Raw genomic sequence first — 20,325 nt, 5'->3', positions numbered from 1 at the left:
TCTGTACATATTAACCGGACGCGTATTCACTGAGGACATGTGTACATAAAAGAGTGTCGTGAATAAAATTTCAATTCACATAATGGTTAAATAGCATATGAGCTATTGTAATGTTAATAAAAAAAAATAAAAAATGTTTCAGTTGATACCAGGTACATATCTATAAATCCCTGAATGTTGTTACTGTTTTCAGTTCTATACTAATCATACAACTTTGTGTAACGGCACTGTAAACATATCTCAGAGGTGCGAGAAGGTGAAGAATCCAGGAGAGTAAGATATTCTCAATATACCCGGGTACTACGGGTAGCCAAATGGGACACTTGTGACTTTGTTCACGATATCCAATTTTGTGTAGGCAAAAATGAATTTTGTTCAACAAAAATGAGTTCAGATTAACAAAATTTATAACATATTACAAATATAAGTTTTGTTATACAAACAATCTTTCAGTGGACAGAAGTCATGACGAAATACGCAAAGTAAAGTTGGACAGTTATTCGTTTTTTTTGGTAGACACAATTTAAGTTTGTGCGCAATAGCTTCATTTCCGTAATAACATAAATAAATGTTGTCAAACAAAAATTATCTTTCGGTGGACAAAAGCTCATTTTTGTTATGACAAATTTTATTTTTGCAGACAGAATTCAATTTCGTCTAGGCAGAATTAATTTTCCTCAGTCAGGTATGCAAATAAGTCCATGTTTGACCTTTACTTGTAAGCTACGAATATTTATTGAATATGCACGTAATTATTACGCTTATGACAATTCATGTGCATTTCCCCTGAAAGACTATTTACCATAGAGTATCCATTTCTGTGTGTACGTAATCGGCTTGTACTTGATATCGTAACCTCCCTCCACTTCCACAAGGCCTAATAAATTATATTCCAGAGCATTCGCTTTTCACAAGAAGTCGAGACACATTCCGCTGATCAATGATAGTATATTAAACATCCACAAGAATGAAACGGATGTTACAAACACAAGTGCTTGCGGTCTCCATCCCGTCTTTTCCTCAAAAAACAATATAGAGACAATTGCCGATCTTTGAAACCGATATAAAGACTATCTATCAACTGAGTTATGATACTATACCCAATGAGAGGCCACGTTACAAAATCGTGATGAGACAGTACATTTGCATATATCCATATTTGGATTCGGTGACAAAATTTATTTTGTGACAAAAAATTTTGTGTTCTATTTTCACTTTTGTCTAACAAAACTCAATTTCGTCCATATATATGAAATTGTCGTGACAGAAATGAATTTTGTGTAAACCAAATTGAATTTCGTTTTCAATTTTCACTTTCGTCTAACAAAACTCAATTTCGTCCACAAAAATGAAGTTTGTCATGACAGAAATGAATTTTGTGTAGACAAACATGAATTTTGTGTAGACAAAAATGGATTTTGTGTGCTGGAAGATAATTTTGTAAGACGAACATGATTTCGTAATGACAGAATTCAATTTATGTACACAAAACTGATTTTGATTTATAAAAAAAGATAAAAAGACATTTTATTGGGAAGTATTTACATAATTATAAGCTCTTCATGGTTAAAAATGCCAACGCTGGAGACATTGTTCTCGCGTTTTCAACAAACGCCGAAAATTTAAAAGTTAATGCAAATTAAATGAAATTGATATAGTGGTAAAAAATGTTTTGACTTATCGTGTCCCAGTTTTTCAACTGAATGATCAATGGGAACTCTTACTTACAATGTTTTGTCGGCGGAATAGCGTAGTTTGTTTACAGTAGTTACGAAATTAAACCATCATGAACTGTGAGCCAGGAGAGCTGTACCAGTACCATTCCATCTGAATTTTTGGAGGACCAAGATATACCATTTAATTACAGAATTGAATGAGGTAGATGAACTTTACTTTTGTCCAAATTTACATGTAGAATGTGAAAATTCTGAAAATTTGTCGGATGAAGATAACATAAATTACGAGTGCGATTCGGAGGAAAGCGAGGGCTGTCTGAATGTAGCTCTAAAATTGCGCGACGAGGATAATAATTAATACATAATTCAGTCAAAATTCAGTAATGACACTTGTGGTTGTAAAGATTTTTCAATGGACGACCGTGTAGTTCAATTTTCGATTTCAACGACATTGTAGATAACATAGAGTCGTGCAAGGAGCTGTCACGGGAAGAACTTGATCTCATAATAAAATCTCAGTCACTTGCACATAGACGGTCGGGAAAAAGCACAAAGTTAGAGAGAGGGAAAGACCGTACCAGGAGTATTACTTCAATGGCAGCAGGGTGTGTCGTCAGACGTTTTGTTTTTTTACACGGTGTTGAAAAAAAGAAATCATTAACTATTGCACAATCGCTTGATAATGATGGATTAAGACCTAGAGTCCACGGTAGAGTTGGAAAGTCAACTGTTCATGGTATTACCTATGATAACAGATGATTCCTTTGTAAATATGCGAGAGAAATATTTTTTTTTGCCATCGGATAAAACATCTGATATTTTTAATGTGTACCAAACTCTGTCAGAAAAACAGGATGCAGACAAGTAAGTCTGATGACATTTCAGAGGCTATGGAAGGAACTATACCCTCATATTGTTATTACTAAACCCTTACAGACCTTTGCCAGCAGTGTCAGGAATTTGCTCTAAACTTAGTAAATAGTGGATCCCTGGCAGAAGATGAGAAAACCATTCTCTTGACATCTTTCAATGCACATGTCACTCTAGCAAAGGATGAAAAAGACCATTACAGGAAACAATGTAGAAGCAGCGAGGTAGTAATGAGTCCAATGGTAAGTTCGATATTTAAGAACAATATGCATGACTTGTACAATGCAAATTACATGTACAGTGTTTATTACTAAAACGATAATAATCAAAGATATTTCAATATATATTTATAAATATATTTTGTGGCGTTGAAGATTTTATTTCTTGAAAATTACAGGACCTTAGGAGAGGGTAATAAACTATAAAATAAACAATATTACAAAAACTATAAAGATGGACAGCATATACATGCTTTCATGTTTGTAAACACATATGTTATGATTTACCTACACGCTGTGTATGTGTATAGGCCAAAACATATATATATATAATAACCAATCGTGCAAGATCAATCGAATGAGACATTATCTTAATTTGACAGAATAACTATAGAATAAAGCAATTTAGCACAGTTCATCACTTACTCATTGGTTTACAGCAAATGCCATGATATGTTTGACAGATGTGTAGTCCGGGCTCCGTTCAAATGAAAAAACAAGAGTTTAACAAGTGCGATAACTTGTCACAAATATTAAAAGTACACACCTATGAAATTTTAAAGTCTTAAGGCTAGAACTACAATTTTACCTGTAGTCTATGAATATTAACTGTCAAATTGTCTTTGTGAAAATACTTGTATTAAACTGACAAAAATGTTTTTTTTTTTTTTTTTTTTTTTTCAGCGTGCATTTATCTTTTGTTGTTTTATTTTTGCAGAAAACTTGCCACAATCAGTTGATACAGCCATGCACTACTCTTGGTATTATGCTCAACAGGTCCACTTCCCTCACCATTCCCAACAAGTGGGACCTGTGTATTTTTGAACACCAAGGAAATGTAATGTTTTGGAATCTGTTCTGAAGCATCAGGTATGTTAAGTGTCACATTTCATATGTTAAAATTTCACGATTTACACATACAACATGTATGTGCATTGTATATGTGTACAGATGTACAATATGCATACACTATCCATGTTTTACCATGTTATACTACTATGCAAGTATCAAATATATTTTCTCTACATTTTGTACAACTTAACTGATAACTGTTGAAATACGATGTATTTAGTGAGACTCCAAAAATCTAGTAATTGATAATAAACATTTTGATAAAGAATTTGTCAGACTAAGAATTAGTTGTAAATAATGTGTAATGCTATGAATCTATTCCAAGCAATTACGGCAATAGTACATTATAATCGGAATCTTTACATGCTTTTAACAGCAATTTGGTATGGATCATTTATAGAACTTTAACTATTTGAAATCTAGAAAATGTTTTCTATTTTGTATTGCAGGAAAGTAGGTGTTGTACCTAGTAGATGAATCGGTGAATCCTGGTAAGGGAGCCAACAGTGTGGTCAGCATGGTACATCATTGGCATGAAGAAACAGAGGCACAGTTCAACTTTGACAACTGTAGCGGTCAAAACAAAAACAATGTTGTTTTGTGGTATGCCATTTGGAGAGTACTCACAGGTAAAAAAGATAGTCTAGATAATTTATTTTGTGTTTCTAATTGACTTCAGGATGAGTCAGAGTTGTGGATAATCTAGAAACAGGAAATATCTTGATTGTCTGATGTCTGTTTAAACTGATATATGTTTTAGATCCCTATTTGTTATAAATATTTCTTTAAAATAAGTATTGATTAAAAACCTACTAATCAATAATTATGTACCGATGAGTTTTATAAATCATGAATAAATTAATAGTTATTTTCTTTGTTATGTTCATTCCATATGTCTTGTATTAGTTAAGTTAATCCTTAGCTACATGTACATGATGACTGAGCTCCTTATATATTTCTTCACTGAAAAATTGGTTTCAGGATTACACAGAAAGATAGATTATTCCATGATGATAACAGGACATACAAAATTTAAACCAGACTGGCACTTTGGACTATGGAAAATGAAATGGAGAAATTATGCTGAGACAATAAAACAGGTATTTCATCCGTCTTTGTATTCATGCTGTGTGATAAAAAGACGAAAAGAAACTCCTACATGTATCATGAAATATAAGTTATTTGTATATACATCTATTGATTCCTATTTATATTGATGTACATGTATCTGATAAAATCCGTAATTAAAATGTTGTGTTAAGTTAATGCAACAGATAAATTATTGCTAAGTTAAGTGATTCTGGGACAACTGTGATTAAAAGGTTTTGTATATTACATGTAGCTAAAACAGTATTGCAGTCCAGTAAGAATGGGCACAATACACAACAGCTAGTGGATGATGATGCAAAATCTGTAGTGTTTAGGGACTGGAAAACACTCCTGAAAGCACCTCTAAAACACATCAGCAAATACCATCACATTTGTGTTTGAACAAATAAGGGAATTTTGTTCAACATTTCTTGCTAAAGACATTGTTTGTCCCAAACCAATTGAGCCTAAGCCGCAGTCAGTTAGTAAAATGAGTTGGGACATCAGTGGTGTGTCCAAGGGAGGAAAAAGGAATCAGTTGTTGCTGCAGTGATTTGAAACTGGACACTACATACTGAGTTATTGAACCAATTAATGTCACTGCATGGGCTCAAACTTTTCTGACCTAATTGAAATAGAAACCGGGGAGTTAGTTTAGATTTGAAAAACAAAATCACAGTATATGTTAAAATGTTTCATATCTTATTTTTCAATGCTCATATATGTCAGTGTTTTGTATATCCATGTGCATTGGCTGATAATAACTTTCACACATAGATTTAGGACTTTGAACAGTTGACTACATGTACAGATTTACATGTATCGATTGTGTATACAACTGGTACTTTGAATGATGTCCTAGACTGACTTTCGTTCAGATTGGTTTTCAAGTATTCCATTTATATATGAAGGTATTGCAAAGCAACTATCGTCAAACAACTTTCAGCAAAATATGTTGTTATACATATATATAAAAAAAACAAAACATTTTTGTTGACATAGTTAAGAACGGTAAAATCACTGTTATTTATATTTTGTATAGAACTACATGTATATGTTTAATTTACATGTATAGATACAGATTATGTTCTCATTGTAAATAAAATGCATGTAAAAATACAACAACAACGTCATTTTGTGTATATGTTGCCCCATGAGTAGTCTTATAATATGACGTTGTGATTCATGACGTTGTGATTTGACGTTGCTAATTTTGTCATTGAAGACAACAATGGTTGCTTTATTCAAAGTGGTATATATCATTAATGCCTTTTCGTACGTCTTCAATATTTTGGAAATATGGTCTTCATATCTAAGGGTATGAAAACATATAATAAAATGAAAATGTGATTTTTCCTCATCTGGGCCCATTTTGTCTGTCACCTTCACATATGGACATTAAAACGTGCAAATTCTGTAGATGATTGACAAGGCTAGAAACCACATAGACAGAAAACTAACTCAGTCAGATATTGGTCATCTGGAACCTTGGATACTAGTTCTGGTTGACGTCGATATATGACAAAAGGTGGGAGCGATACGTGCAGGCTAATAATTGTGCCATCAGGAACTCTTGCTCGTTATACAACCCCACCTCCTTAAAGAAAGTATAGCTATCGTCCTGAGAATCTGCTAAGTAAATTGACAGACATCTTGAAAAATAGTAAACAACAAAGAAGTCGTAGTCACTAAAATAAAGTACTTTAATCACATTTGCTAAAGGTAAAGAGCGATGGCAGATGTCTGTATGATCTGAAGAAGGAATTCATAATACATGAGAAGAATTTAGGTTATGGTCTTGGTGATGATAAGGTGAATTGTGTTTGTCTAGATGTGTTTATGGATGACTTGACAGTTCCATAGGAGTTACACTGTGAGGAAGGATTTGAAAGGAGGGAGACGAAAGGTTGGTAGGAGATATCAATATCCTAGAATGTAGGAATGAGTGTTCTTGTTTCATTTTCAACGTAAAAGCTATATCCAAAATTGGAAATAATGAAGAATGACAAGAAATCAGCTGTGGATCCACTGTCAAAAACAGGAGAGAAGGCGCCCGATTGATCGAAGTAGAAGTGACAATGTTTGAGCTTGGTGTTATCTGCATATGGGCAGTGATTTGGACAATCGCTGTTGACTTGCGACTTTGAAGATGTTCCAGTTGAAGAGTCGATAAAGCCCATGAATGATGATCCTCTGGTGACGCCTGTAGAGTTGCAATTCGGGGTTTATTTCAATATCATTCAAGGCATATCATATGTATCAACATGTTAAGAGTGGTTACTTGATCGATCACTTACAGAGTGAAATACGGAAAAAATATTTTTTGTTAAACGGCCATCTTGGAATTCAATACGGCAGTCATTTTGAAATTAAAATATCTCATGAAAGATGATCCTGTGGTGACGCCTGTAGAGTTGCAATTCGAGTTTATTCCAATATCATTCAAGGCATATCATATGTATCAACATGTTAAGAGTGGTTACTTGATCGATCACTTACAGAGTGAAATACGGAAAAAATAATTTTGTTAAACGGCCATCTTGGAATTCAATACGGCAGTCATTTTGAAATTAAAATAAGAATCAAATTATTTATGTATCAAACAATACAAAAGTATCAATACTCTCACTCTATTTCCAGGTGTTTATTTCCTTAAAGTCAGCTTACCTAATTATATGTGTTTATTCAGATATAGCTCGCAACGTTGGCGGCAATCTTGAAATACAAAATGTCGGCCCTTCTATATGAAGTTTAACACTAACAGAATGTTTCTAAGTATCAATAATATGGGTTTAGACGTTTAAAGTGTGGGTCTAGCTGGTATATAATAAGATATATGGGTCGCAGAAGGTGTTTTGTGGCAGCTATTTTAAAAACCAATATGGCGGCCGCCAGGGACCGTGAATTTTTGGGGTCTATTTTTTTCCTGAAACCTGATGTCCTAAAGAAGCCATATGCAAAGTTTCATGCTTTCTCAAAATTTGAACGATTTTGCCGAAAATCGACCTTAGCCGCTCCACTATACGTACCTTGTTTTTTTATGTCAGTAACATTACGGAAGGTCGATTATGTTCATCGAACGCAGCATAATTATGTTAAGATACTGTTTTATCAATTTATATATTTAAAACTTCTCTATTATAAAGTATCCACACTTTAAAGCCATAATGAATAGGACTATACTCCAGCATAGCATCCGTTATTCGTCTTTTTAATGCTTCTTTTATTTACTGTATTTTAATCAGCTTGAGTTCGTTAAGAAAACAGCAATGAAAAATTATCAGAAAACGTTTCATAAATAAATTGATTGTCTGATTATGTCGGACCTTGTTAGTTTCATATCTATATAAACATTGTTCTAAAATAGTACTTAGGTTTTCACTTTCAAAATGTTCGAAATTGTCTTTGGTATTGCATAGTACAATGTGGTTTTCTAAAGTAGGACTCGATACTCATATAAATTAAAATTATAAATTAAAACATAATTCAAGTGAATGTTTGGAGGATTCTACGTAATCGTCTACCTTATAAACTAACCTTTGGGAGAATTCAGTTAGATGCCATTGATGTAATATCTGTACACTGTTTATTTCACAATGTTGCGAGTGTTTAATTTTGGTAATCGAGTTTAGTATAATGTTTATGCTAATACATGTTTATCTACCAGTATTCTGGGAATAGTTCTTAGGTTTTTGTTTTTTGAAAAATACCCTACTTGTATGACATTAATCGTCAAGTTCCTTCGAATGGAGCATTTAATCGAAATATAGAAAACACTGACAGCGAGTTACACAATGTACGACGTTAACGAGATGACACTGACAGTGAAGAATAAATCCAGGGGAATACTAATACTACTACCGAGGATTATTTAAATATATAACAGTATTGTGTAGTATATAACAATGCAAAAGCAGAACAATACACTCTTAGCCGATGATACCCTACTTATGGACTGCTCTACTGGTAATTTGAAGAACCTCTTGGATATAGCATTCGATCTCTCCTGCAAATTGCGCTTGAGTTATAATCCCGTAAAACATCACTTAGGATGTTTCACAGTGGCAGTAGAAAGCGCGTTTCAAAAACTGAATGTAAGCTAGGACAACCTATCCAATGGGTCACTACCAAAGAGTACGCGGGAATATATTTTTATATATATTCCCCACTGTGATCAAAAAAAAAATCAGGTCAATACGTGCAAAAGGGAGACAGATTCTGAATTCTCTGATTAGTGTTGGCATACACAGTGGAGGTACGAACCTATTCACAAGCTGTAAACACTTTCAATCTATGGTTCAGTCACGAATTTTGTAAGGATCGGAGCATTGGACTAATCCAACACAATAATCTCGCCAGGAACTCGACATTGTACAACGATACGTCGCCCGGAGAGGTGCCAAGGTTTCGAGCAAACGTCTCAATCGTTAGTCACAACACGCGCCATCGACATCTACGCCGAGGTTGAACGTAGAAAGTTCATGTTCTTCAATAAGCTTTGTGGGGCAAGTAGTAACTCTGTGTAGAAAATTATCTTTACGATTAGATTGTGCTCCTTTATTTTCGCTGATGTAATGATGAAAACAGAAATGTTTGTTCGCGATATATTCATCATTGAGGGAAATCTAAACATCTCATCTCTGTTGCTGGACTATGTGTTCGATGGATTGTGTCCTTCAATTCAATTCACATGGAAGAACTTTTGCAGAAAAACAGTCGAGGATTTATATTAGAAAAACTGGCAAGACGCTATGATGTGTTCGATGGATTGTGTCATACAATTCAATTCACTACACTCATGGTCCTAACCCGCTGTGGCTATTGAGTCTAAAATACCCGAAATATACATGGATACGTGTCGAACTGGTTAAATTATCATATCGTCATGAGAAAAACATGGTGACATGTAAAATATGTAAGAAAGAAACTCATTTTCTAGTCCGGCACTATTCAAAAGTCGCGATGCACTATTAAAGTTTTATTAAACGTATTAGACGTATCGGATTACGTAAAATTCGACCATTTAACAGACGAAAGACAATGCAATTTTTACCATGGAAGTTTACTTGGACCACGAAAAGTGGACTTTAATGATGATGAACATTGCTGATCTGGTGCCTGCAATGATCTCAGAGATGAACACTCTTCTATGATTTTGTATATACTTTGTTGTTTTGATTTGATGTAAACAAACGATATGGTTGATGAAAATCTCTAACCAGAGAAAATAAAGAAATCTATCTATATATTCTGATATTTTACAGTTGTTCTCTAATTCTGATTTTAAGATAAAAATAATATTATATTTATATGCATGAAGATACGACTGTGGCATTACATTACATTTGTGTATTTCCAGAAGACTACTTACGACACCTGGTGCAAATGCATGTAGCTTTAGGTTGTATATACTATAACTGCAGGACATATTGACATGTTATTTTCTCTTTACTGATCTATTAAGGTTTTACAGTCAGAAGGTTTTATTGATGAATTAAAGTTTGAAAATCGTTTAAATGGACAGACACACATGTGTGATCCTTATAAACAATAGTGACAACATAAAAAGTATTCACTGTAAAATTATTTTGTTTATGCCTAGATTATGTTTAGATGGAAATATACTTGCAGAAATCACTTAACCATTACTAATAACACTGTAGAAATGTAAAATGGAACTATAAGTATAGAACAGACCTTGGTCTCATTGTCTGATTATGTATACCCATTTCACTGCACTTGGATGTAAACATAATCATTTAGGCAGTAAATGTGTTTGGCAGGACTGCCGATAATCATTCTCATCTCTTATTATAGTACTAAAATTAAAACGGATGCATCTTAAGTGTTGTTATTCTTAAATTGTTGACAACCTGTGGTGGTGAATAATAAATTAAAAGCTTTTCTTCATTCTTGGGTATGACAATTACGGTACATATTTTAGGTATGGAAGACGTGTTCTTAATTCAAAGTTAAATATATTACATATGTAAATAAGTATAGCACTGATTCATTTTTTGGATCTGACTCCAGATAAGAAATGTTGATATTCAGTTTCCTATAGATTTTGACCTAAATTTATATTGGGTGTATGTTGTATATTTCCCATTTTGTGTCAAGTATTTGTAACTACCATCGTTTTCAATATTATGACAGTGATAAGAAAAGTGTACGAATAAGAAAAGTGTACGAAAACATGATGTAAAAGTCTTCCTTTTTTGTGCTAAGAATACCACTTAAATATATTATATGTTAGTTTTAATATATTGAGTTTCAATAAATATTAAGTACACTTATATTTCGAAAACCCTATTTTATATTTGGCTTTGGTGTGTATCAATGATCATCGAGTATTGATCTCAACAGATATTACAGAGTACTGTCAAATAAAACGTATAGCAAAAAATAAAAATAAAAACCTTCCAGCAGTTTGTTATACTTTTTTAGATTTAAAACATTTGTAAATGGAGAAAACGTTCATCGGAATACACTTCCAAAGGAAGGACAAAACCTTCAAAACCATCTATTAAACCCAATTGAAAAGACTATATTTAAGTGGTGTAATGCCATGGTTATACGCAATGTTTTCATAAACATGAAAACTGAAACATGATTATGACCATTCCCAATAAAATGTTTCCTTTTGTGAGACATTTAAAATAAGAAGACAAACTAATATAAAAATTATGAAAGAGTTATTGTGATACAATTATATCAAAATCAAGGGAACATTTTCAAACGTTCATGCTATAAGCAGTATTACCTCAAAACCCATATGACGGCATATATTATATTTAATATATAATTTATATTATATTATAATTATGTGGCATATATTATTAATGTCACGTTATTTGTATACGTTTGAATAAAATTATGTTTATACAGCAATCTAGTAAATAATTGATAAATGCAACAGTATTGAATTGAAGCTATTATGAGGAAAGCAAATATAACACAAAAAGGTCAACAATAAAACAAGACAATACATCACCGTGTAACTGTAGTAGGATACTCACATACTGAAAGAGAAGAAAAGTAAGGATTAGATAACAAACAATAAAGATTAACAGAGAGGTAATACCCAGACATTAAACAGTGTCACCAACTATTATATAAATCAAAATTTGTTTTTAAATCTGCTATATAACTTTGAATAAAATCACAGAATGAATTGAATTGAAGAAGAAAAAAAAATCGTCAGAATTTGAAGTTATTTCTGTGCATTGAATATACCGACGTTACATGGTTAATGAAATCGTAATATTGACAGGTACAGATAAAAGGACGGGCAATATCCAGACATCAAACGGTGTCATTATTTAATACACTTTGAAAAAAAAACAACATCAAGATGGTTTAAAGAATGTATAAGATTTTTTTCCAAACAATGTAACGTCCAAATTTATTTTATAAAATAAGTCTTTATCTATTTTCATATAGATATCAAAGAGTTTATTGTATATTATTGATAATGACAGAAATAGATAGGTCTAATTTGTACGTGAGGGAATTATGTACTTTTAACAACTCACATGCACGCAAATCGCAACAGGTTTTAATTTCGCATTTAAATTAATCAGTTTTTATTAGTCCTTTTAATTGTGACTGTTGTGCCGTGCTTGACATTTAGTTCAATCATTATTACCCATTTTTTCTTCTATAATTGTCTTTTATTTATTGTTTAACCATCAAGGCTTTGGATAAAATAGCTCAAACAAGAAATATCATAAGTTTTTATAATATGTTGCATATTCATATCCCTTTATGAATATTTCAGACAAGCTTACTCCCAACCCAACGTCAAGGTTGTTGTTAAAACAGTGTTTCCTATCTTTTATACCTATTATAACAGCAACAATATCAAATATTCCAGCATTTTATTATACTTTGATTTAAAACTTTTTGTGGACTTAGAATATGTTCATTGAAATACACTTCTACTTCCAAAAGGAAGAAAAAGACTGTAAAACCAATTATTAGGGATACTTACAACAAGCGGTATACGTATACGCATACTGATACGGAGACGTATTTGACTGGGATCGATCATGTACGTAATGTTTACCATACATTCTATAAAATCCTTTACTTCCAACATCTTCCGAGACTAATTTACGACACAGTGTTACAAATATATAAAAAATGTCCGTATAACTATAGAGCCAAAGGCCTGTTTATCAATCAAAAATCACGTGTTAAAACATGGAATACTTTTTTCACGCATGCACTTTTATCCACGCATGTACAAATTGAACGTTCTTGACCCGAGTTTATATCTTGTAGTTGATTTTATTTCGAACTATAGAAAGTAAAGTCAAATACGTCCCCGTATCCGTATGCGTATACATATACACCTTATTGTAAGTATCACTATTAAGCATGTACCGAACTTAAAGTTATACATGTACATTAATAACTCTTACTTTGAGCTTGATATTTGGATTTTCACATATACCAACTGTGAAGCGCGGGGGATTATGCCACGCTTTGCGGCTCCCTGTTTGTGATTAAAATTTTACCAAGTTGTTATACGATACCGTACACTTATGACTATACCAAACCGGAATTTTGTGCGTACCAAACACGTACGCTATAGTCATAATATGCTCACTAAACATCATCGATTATGACACAAAGGATGTATTTATGATCGATTTGAAGTGGTAGATCGTTTTTGTTTGATCCTAATTCTTCATTCAAGATCTGACCATAATGAAATGCATCCGATATCATGAGATATTTTCATATTTTCACGCATTTGTCTCAGTTTTGTACGGAAATGCAATCGAGGTTACATGTTTGAATACAAATAAAGGATACCTTATTCTCATTTTCATATACAATTGGGGGGACATATTAAAACTGTACGCTTTCACTGTTCTAATTTTTAATTGGTTTCGATAAACAAATGAAATAATATCGAGTTTTTGAAGCGATTTAGCAGTTACCCCTCTCATTTGTTGGGTACGATTTTTACAGAAGTAGATATCAAACAACTAGGGCCGGATCCCGTTACCATACAGTGGGTAGGTGTAGCTTCGCCAAATTTGAAAAATCTTTGAATTTGGTCATAATAATATAATAGTAAGCTCCGTGTATCTTTTGCGAAGCAAATAACATAACTCATACAAACGGACTGATATTTAAATATTGAGCCAACAATAAGTTTAAAAATGAGAATGATAAGCAATGTGCTCACAATAGTTGGGAGTATTCTTCCATCTGATTGAAGAGAAAAGAAGAAAAGCAATAAAAAAAGACATCGATCTAAAATAATCCCTTGGTTTTTGCTTTCAAAATATTCGAATCTTCTCTTTGATAGTGCATACTGATACGTAAAGAACATTAAATGAAATATATGAAACATTGGTGACGAGTTATACGGTGTTTATAGGTGAAAACAAATTGTGGATGGATAATAAGTACATAGAAATGCATTATATTTACAACATCACAACACTCTTTACAACCAATGTGACTTTTCTAAGTAGGATGCAATACTCAGATAAATTAAACACTATTCAATCTAATGTTTGAGGGATCTTACGTAATTGTCTACATGTATAAACTAAAATTTGGGGATGATTCACTAAGATACCATCAGTTGCACTAGTGTCCATTTTATAATGTTGCAATACGCAGATGTGTCTTTTGTAAATTATATTCCCGTTTATGGAATGTCCAAGCAGTATGACATAAATCGCTTAGTTCTTTCGAATGAGACATGGCTTAGTTCTTTCGAATGAGACATGAAAACGAAATATACACAACACTCAAGGGAGGTATACGACGTTAAAGAGACGGAACAGTGCGTGAATGAAATATAAATCCAGGATATACTATAATACCTACCTAATTGCTTGATTATATTACAATATTTTATAATATATCACAATATAAAACTGTTTCCACATGAATCACTGGTACTTTAAATTGAAATGTATGTTCAAATAGTTATCTTCGTACACGAAGGTATATCATCCGGAAATATCACAGCATCATTATACAATTTTCAGATGACTATTTACGATACCTGGTGCGAATACATGTAGCTTAAGATTATATGTGCTATAACTGGGGGAACATATTGACATGCTATGTTCTCCTCATTTATCAATTAAAATCCATCAGGTTTTATTGGTGAATTAAGCTGTGACAATTATTTAAATGGACAGACAAATATGTATGTTGCCTTATAAACATTGGTCACCAAATATAATATATGCTCTATTGTTTATGTCTTATGCAGGACTTGATAGAAGTAAACCTGCAGAAATTACGTTACCATTACTAATAACACTGGTAGTTTGTAAAAATGTGAAATGAAATTATAGACTATAATTATGTTGGCACTACGTGTATATGGGTAGTAATTCACTCATAAAACTAATAAAAATGTATGCATTATAAGTGTTGTTATTCTCAAAATATTGGTGGTGAAAAACAAATTAAAATGTTTTCTTGATTCGTGGGTATGGAAATTACGGCACATATTTTAGGAATGTAAGACGTTTTCTTATGACTTTAGCACATATACTAATTATCCTGAAACATGACGACAGCTATAGTAATATATCAGTATTTGATTAGTGGAACTACGCGCGTTGTAGTTAAAAATGCGAAGGTGAAGCAAGATTCCTTAAATATATACCGAATACCCCGAAATAAAGTGTTATGGTAATTTAGCAGTTTATATCTATACTAACGCTATTGTGTTTTTAGTGGAAGTAATGGGAATTAACATCGGACTATTCATACTAATTATGTTACTTAGAAAATAATGTATAATTATAATAATGTTTATGTCTGAAGTGCATAGACATGAATTGTTGATATGTTTTTTTCTACATTACATACTTCAAATATTTTGACTCAGATTTACTTATATACAGTGTAAATAACTGGTGTATTTCCCATTTAATATTAATTATTTATCCATGTATCGTTTAAATATCATTAACGTGATCAAATTATTTTCTCTGTATCTCATTCTGCATCAGTGATCTGGTATACTTTTAATACCATCTACATCACGTGTTTACCTCTTTTACTTGTAAATCACAAATGCTTATTGTTTAAACTTTGTACGTATCCATTTAAACGACTCCCATTTTTCTGTTTTCGTGATTTCGCTGAAAGACCATATATATTAGTTTTATTCTACTGTCTACTATCAAAAGTACATTTTCTTTTTCCTTATAAACCTTTTTTGTGCTGTGATGTGTATTTAATGGTCATCGAGTAATTGTATCGACAAAATAATTATGCAGTTTAATTTAATCAGCTTTTATTGATCCTTTTAACAGTTTAGTTCTGAATATATTGAGTTTCAATTTATTTTACATATTTTGGGCTGCGGTGTGTATTAATGGCCATCGATAAATGATTTCGACAGAGATTAATCATGGATTTGTCATAATACCTTTTTCATTTACTCCTTTTAAATACAATTATTGTACCATTTTGGCAATAGCTTACTGATACTGTACATTGCCCAATATTATTTCTTCTGTTTTAATCATAGTCGTGTAATTATTGTATAACCATCACGACATCGGATACGATAGAAGACATTAAAAATGATGTATTAATTCATATTTATATATAATAAAAAGTTAACCCGTTACCTATTGTATCAGAAGTGTTAACTCCCAAATCCACGTCAAGGTAGTTGTTAAAACAATTCTTATAGTTTCCTTTTTGAAGTTTTCCAACATTCTTACTTACCTAAAGAGTACTATTATAAAATTTAAAAAAAATACTTCTAGCGATTTATTATGCTTTTATGGTTTAAAACTGTGTGTGGATAGACAACAAATTCATTGAAATACACTGTTTTCTATCTTCAACAAGAAGGACAAAACATTAAAACCATCTACTAAACCAAATTGTCTTTCATAATTGTGCTGTAATTTGCAAATTAAAATATGTCCCTCGGCTTTAAACGTCCAGGCATTCCAACAGCGATGTGATGTCAAAGTTATATCCAAAATATTCAAACATAAATATAAAATTAAAGGTAATTAAGACATCATATAACATCAATATTCTATTATCAATATTTCAGACGTGTTTACTTCTACACTTACGTTAAGCTAGCTATTAAACAGTTCTTGAGGTTTCTTTTTTTTAATTACCCAATAAAATTACTTAACTACAGAGCACTGTCGAATAAAACTATTATAATAACAAAGATATAAAATACTTCCAGCGGTTTAATTAATATTCTTTTAATTTAAAATTTGTGGATGGAGACTAAATTCTAGTTCCGAATGGAAGGACAAAAACTTCGGAATCACCTACTAAACCAAATTGAAAAGACTTCATTTAAATCTTAGATATTAGATAGATTTTATGGCAGCTAACTGCTAACAGCTAAATTGTATCGGTAACAAAGGGATAATATTACATATGTCTTTCATACTTATGCTGGCATTCTATATACATCCTCTACACACAAAAATACATGTCTTAAAGGGACAACTCAGTCTGAGAGTACATTGAAATGTATATATGTATCTGAAACAAACCAGTTCTAATTAAATTAGTTGGTTTAACTGTGATATGCCAGGAAAGCCCACTGTAGTGAAATGTATGTGAAATGTTTCAACTCGCTTGCTGTCTGTCATTACACATTGTCGAATTACGGTATTGAAAAAACTATTTTCAAATTTCAACGGTGACAAAAGGATGGTATTGAAAAAACTATTTTCAAATTTCAATCCTACATTCTGACGGCTTCAGTTTGCAGCCGCTGTTTGTTATACATATGGGGAGGGGAATCATGGTAATCACCATGGATATGATGCTTTGAAGTCAGCTTATTTTATAATCAAGCGGTTCAAACGCTCTGACACACGTAACCTTCATCTGGCAGACGCTCTTTATTTTGCAAGCGTTTAAGTGATTTAGACCAACATTCAATGTAATCAGCTGACCAAAAACGGACTATCTGTTACAGAAATAAAATTTCTTCTTTCTCTAATGGGGTTTTCCTTCTCAAATGGGGATTTGGGACAAGGATAGAGTGTAAAAATATGACAAAAAATAAACAGAAAATTCTGCTCCGTTATTTCCATAAATTGCACTTCTTCACATTGCATAATTAATGTTTACTGAAACATCTGGCTGCGCCCTATAAGACCTTGCCTTCAGTCATATTACTAATATGAAAGAGTTGATTGACAATGGGTATTATTGATCTGGACGTAAATAGATAACTCTAATTCGTAATTATAGTTTTGTATTATTCAATATGTCAGAATTTTTACATTTTTTTAATAATTAACTTCAAAGGAATCAATCAAACTAAAAATAAAAGTAGCAGACGTCATTGTCTTTTATCAGCTCATGTAACCCTGATAGTTTTCTAAATGGAAAATATAGAATTAACCGTTGCCTACATTTAGTAGGCATATTTCTGTGGTATATTTTCACTTTAAATCAAATGATGTCTTTTCTATTTCTCAAACATGTCAAATACGTATTTAATCATAGCGAGCACTCAAACAATATCTTACCAAATTGAATGCAATGTATTTTTAACAACTCACATACACCAATAAGTTCTAAGTTCTCCTGACCTCTAACGAACTGATAAAAATTGGTAAATATACACATATCGTCCAGTTATAGGAATACGAAGCCTCGTTATAACCATTATATAACTATGGACCCTAATATAGCTCTGTGATGCTTCGATTGGAGCTTTATGGTCAAGTATGTAATACGAAAATAGTAAGGAGGTATGTCATCATACTAAAGCATGATTGGCATTGCACTATTCTTATATCTAATAACATTATGTAATTTCATGTATACAAAAGTTCGATAAATATTTATTGATCATTCTGAAACATGAAGATTATTACATACATGTAATAAGTGAAACGGTTACTTGATATATGGAATACCTTGTTAACGTATCGTTAAGGAAGTGGATGTAACAAGAAATCATATGTAACATATATACCACACAACCCGATTTATAACGTTAGCGCTATAGCTCATGAATACCAATACCAAATACAAGAAGATGGAACTATGAATATGTCACCATTACTTGTCAGGTAAATGCTGGGTCAGTATACAACCATCATTGTTTTTAAGTATTTGACACAATTTTATCAACATACAATTCTGATGTATCCCACAGTAAAGAATTAATACATTTTTAGCCAAATTTACTGTTATAATAACTGTTCTTTACTTCGATGAGGTATGATTTATGTTAATATTGGGCTTTATCAATTAGAACCTGGGATTTTTAAGAAGGGGGTACGAATCCATCTACTAGGCAAACTTCTGGTATTTTTTATGTTTTTTAGTATAGCTCATCGTATGGTTTTTTATTGAATATTGCTATTTCGTTTGCTAATGCCTATTATTTTTTATGTTGGGCTGCGGTGTGTATATTTTAAACAGCAAGTAATTATCTCAACAGAATGTTGTCTATATGTTTTTTTAACAAATTCATTCTTATGTATTCTTTTTGTAATTATAAATGCTGTGTCATTTTTTTTCGATATTTATATTAATGATGAAATTATATCATCCATTATCATTCCTTCTATGTTATTTTATTTATCGTTTAACCACCATGACTTTGGATTAGACAGCAAACATAGATAATTACATGTATGATCTATGTTGTAAAGTTTCATAATTTGCTGTTGTATAATGTGAAATTTATGGTTAAACATAATTACCTACAACACATGACATATATTATATTGTACAGTTCTACAATATAAAGGCTGGTAATAACCATCAGATAACTGTAGTCCCCGAAATAACTTTCTAATGCTTCGATTGAAGCTTCACGTGGAAGTATGTAATACGGAAGGTAAGGAGGTACGTTATTATACTAATGTTGGTGTAATGTTAAGAAAATATAGAAAAAATCAATTATAGCATTTTAATACATAAAGGATCATACATGAGTGTTCATTTCATATGAGATTTTATGAAACGAGTCTAAGAAGTTTTTATTTTTGTATTTCGGAAATCCAACAGAGACTGCTATTTTGTCCCGCCGTCCTCGTAATCCTGACGCCACGTCATTTTTCCTGACGCCATTTTATTGTTTCTGTCTGAAGTCAAAATGAATGTTTAGCCAATGAAAATCACTCGAAGTCATATTACATTAAAGACATATCCAAAACTATTACACGGGCGAAATCACTGGATATAAGGCGGATTATGTGATAAATGGTTATATCAACCACAGAATAAAATATCGTTCCCGTTCGATACTTTTTTTCTTTTGGTCGATATAACCATGTATCGATCTCATCAAAATGCTGTATTTGTATAATATTTTAATGAAAAATATTCATCAGAATAAGCAATTATTTCTGTTTAATTAATATATCAACGTCTGTATGGTTAATGAAATATCTATATTGACAGTTAAGATAAAAGGACGGACAATATCTAGAACTCAATCGGTATCATTATCAAATACACTTTGAAAAATAACCAAGTGGTTTAAACGGTGTTTTGGATTTTTTCAAACTCAATAACGCTTTTTGAATTGTGTTGTTTATTTGTCTATTTTTATTATAATATTATGCAAAAAGGTTATTGTGGATTATTGATAAAGACATATGTATATA

At 31.9% G+C, this 20,325-nt stretch overlaps 1 protein-coding gene and 1 pseudogene across 1 annotated transcript in view; one reads left to right on the top strand and one right to left on the bottom strand.

Moving 5' to 3' along the window:
* LOC138329833 (uncharacterized) overlaps positions 1-20,325 on the bottom strand; it is a 182,897-nt gene that overhangs the window by 136,234 nt on the left and 26,338 nt on the right. The gene's annotated exons all lie outside the window — the stretch shown is intronic.
* LOC138328843 (uncharacterized) lies at positions 1,563-3,626 on the top strand (annotated as a pseudogene).

This window comes from Argopecten irradians, chromosome 8 (genome assembly GCF_041381155.1).
Source record: "Argopecten irradians isolate NY chromosome 8, Ai_NY, whole genome shotgun sequence".
Taxonomy (NCBI): domain Eukaryota; kingdom Metazoa; phylum Mollusca; class Bivalvia; order Pectinida; family Pectinidae; genus Argopecten; species Argopecten irradians.
Note: the sequence above shows the minus strand (reverse complement) of the source record. Positions and strands in the feature narration are given on the sequence as shown.